The sequence below is a fragment of the Acyrthosiphon pisum genome, chromosome A1, assembly GCF_005508785.2.
Source record: "Acyrthosiphon pisum isolate AL4f chromosome A1, pea_aphid_22Mar2018_4r6ur, whole genome shotgun sequence".
NCBI lineage: Eukaryota > Metazoa > Arthropoda > Insecta > Hemiptera > Aphididae > Acyrthosiphon > Acyrthosiphon pisum.
In genome coordinates this window covers 20,662,953-20,666,697 of record NC_042494.1, presented here as the reverse complement: position 1 = coordinate 20,666,697, position 3,745 = coordinate 20,662,953, and positions in this window count along the sequence as shown.

The window sequence follows — 3,745 nt, the reverse complement described above, 5'->3', positions numbered from 1 at the left end:
GTGGATACTTTTGGAACTAGAAATTTGTATGATGTGTTCTAGTTCCATAAATATCCACCATGACGGCGCTAGTAATGCTAAAAGGAAAATATCCCTCCAAACTCCGCCTGTTGTACTACATTTCGTAACGACAATATTCATCTCGTGTCCAGTCCTGTATATCTTAGGGCCTGTATTACAATAGTTGAACTCCGGTTAAACCATCGAATTCGGCCGATAAAATCAGTGGTTCAAGCGTAACCGAGGTTTAAACTATGATTATAAAACGAGCCCTTCGTCCGTGCCCTGAAGCATAGAGTATATAGACATTCTCTATCAGAATAAGTATTATGAATTATGTAAAGCAAAACATGTCGGATTTTGTTTCCAATAACTAACAACGCAACTGATAGATAGCGCTAATTTTCAACTTTTCGTAAATCCCACCAATTTAATAATTTAAATATTTTATAATACTTTATACTCAGCAACTATTTTAAGAACAGACCTAAGATGTTGGTGTGTTACAATAATTTAAGTATTGATAGTACTGATAATTTTCTCACCAAAAATGTCTACCCTCCCATAAGGCCATAACAAATTATAATAGTATTTAATATTATAGTATTAATTGCTATTATTTATACTATTATATATACGTATTATTTACATAATATATACCATATATTATACTTTATTAAAAATGTTAAGCTGTGTTTTCTGCGGTAGATCCTATGATGAAAATTCAATTAAAAAGAATATAACTTTTCATAGGTATGTAGGTATCCAACTAATTCTATTGTGTTATTGGTTAATCGTTTTGTAAACACTAGGTATTATTAATTTTTTATACTATTTCATTTGTGCAAATCAATTGATGGACTTCAATTGTAACTTCTGAATATTAATAATCTATTCCATGTAAAAATGTATAACATTCAAATAAATAATGATTTAATACAATTATTACTTACTGATAATATATAGGTATAGATACAATATAGCATAAAAATGATCCGTTATATTATTATTATTTTAATTATTATAGTTCAAATGTTCATTTTTAAAGTAATATTATAATATTATATTGATAGTTATAAATAAAGGTTAATATAATTGAGTAATAATAACGAGTAATATAATTAAATTACAATAAATATTGTATTATACTGCACATACAATAAAATATTTTCTATAGTTTGCCTATACTGTTTTGTTTCCATTTTGATTTTTCAACAAATCTTATTCATGGTTTCACTAAAGCTAAGTTTGAAGGTGTCTCGTTTCCTGCTGGTCTCCAAATTGTCAGAGACAAAACTACTTGTGAACGTGGCTTATTACGGTCCTGTCATTCTGAACTTGATCGTATGACTAAATCTGGAGAAGTGGGTCTGCGGATACGTTACAGCAATAGCGTGCCTAAAGTTGTACAGAATCCCTCAAAAAACGAATATCGTCCACAATATCATTCAATCAATTAGCTCCAGTCCTGAAGCCTGGTCATCCTCCACCATCGCCTTCACCATTGAATTTTACTCACTCTCAAGTCTCACACTTCAAGTCTTCAGATCTTCATAAGCATAATTTTCTTAACAATAACTGTACATTTTGTAATTATTCTAAATCTACCTTCACATCATTTTTTTCTGATTTTATTATTTTTAAGTGTAGATAATATACATCAAGTACTTATAGCACAAGTACTGAGTCTTGTTTACCTGCCTCTAATAATTATTTAAGTGTTTACTATCAGAATGTACGTGGTCTTCGCACAAAACTAGTAACTTCATACTAATGCTGCTTTATTGTCTAACGATGTTTTTATTTTAACAGAAACCGAGCTCGCCGATGATATATCGAATGCTGAGTTGGGCCTTGATGGATACATCATTTTTAGATGTGATAGAAACTTTAATACCAGTGTTAATCGACGCGGCGGAGGGGTCATGATAGCTGTTAAGAATAAATTACACCCCTCACCAATCACAGATATTGAATACATTTTTATTTCTATCTCTAACTCTGGTGAAACTACAGGGCTTCTTGCATGCGTTTATCTTCCTCCGAACTCAGAAATTTCAAAATATGTTAGTCACACAACATCAATTGATCTAATTTGGCAATCTTCTAAATTCAATTTTGGAATGGTTTGTGGCGACTTTAACCTGCCTAAAGTTAACTGGATCAATACTAACTCTGGCCTAGAATATACGGGTCATGTCTCTGATAAAGTTCGTCTAATTGGTGATCAATTCGGCTTACTTCACTTTGATCAAAAGAACAATGTTCTAAATAGTAATAGTTATCTTCTTGATTTAGTTTTTTCTACTATTAAATCGGTTCAAGTCACTCAAGCTTCTGAAACACTTATCCCCTGTGATACGCATCATCCTCCGCTCGCCATTACTTGTCCAATTCCTCTGGTTGCATCTGTATTAGAAACACAACATATGTATCATGATTTTAAAAGGGTTGACTATGTAGGTATCCTTGATGACTTGAGGTTGATTGACTGGAACAACACTCTTGCTCTTTTATCGGCCGAAGATTCAGCTAACTTCCTACAAAATACTCTTGCTGAATCAATACAAAAATGGATTCCGATGCGCAAAGTATTTACATCAACATATCTACCCTGGGTATCTAAAGCTTTCAAAGACCTTATATTTTTGAAAAAACAAACTCATACAGCGTATAAAACTCTAGGTTGTACTATTAGGTATTACGATTTCTCATTATTACGTGCGCGCTGTAAATTCGAGTCCAAACGCCTTTACAATAATTATATGCAAACCATCCAAAACCAATTACACACAAAACTCCAGTGCTTCTGGAATTTTGTCCGCAATCGTCAAGGAGGCCACACCATTCCTGAAGTTGTTCATCTTGGAGACATAAAGGCCTCTGGAGATAGAGTTGTTGACCTATTCGCAAAATATTTTTCTTCCGTCTATATTAAACCACATGTCATCATAATTATTAAGTTAAATACGTATACAGTCTCTCAATTTTCATTTCTTTATTTTTTTCATATCTCTATCTCTACAGAGAAAGTCTTTTCCGCTCTTGACTCACTATCTAACACTCGTGGATCTGGTCCAGATAATATTTCTGCATATTTCCTGTATCGTTGTCGTGACGTTATCACTGCCCCGATTGTCTGTATTTTCAATAAATCATTAACGGAAGGAGTCTTCCCATCAGTTTGGAAATGTAGTCGCATTACACCGATTTTTAAATCAGGCAATCCGGCCGACGTCACTAATTACCGGCCTATTTCAGGTCTGCCATTCCTAAGTAAGATTTTTGAACAGGAACTGGAACCTTTTGAATTTATCGGTATCGGTTCCGGTACCGATTCTCCAAAAATAAAATAACGATTCTGGTTCGGTTCTGGTTCTTTGATGAAAAAAGATAAAGATACCGGTTCCAAATAATTTAGGTTCCGGTTCCAGATAATTTCGGAACCAAAAAGTATAATAATTTCAAATAGCCATCCAGAATGTGGGTATAATTGAGGTTAGGTTAGCTTAATTGAGGTATGAGAAATATTAGAAAACTCATAATATAGTATAGATACATAGGTTATACACAAAACCGTAATACCTTTAAATATGATAAATAAAATTATTTTATTTTCGAACCTTAAAGTACCTTTTTAATTTAAAAATTCCTGTTCGGTTCCGCTACTTTATTATATTAAAATAAAGGTTTCGGGTTCCGGTTTCGGTTCCGGTTCCGGTTCTTAATATTTTAAAGGTTTCGG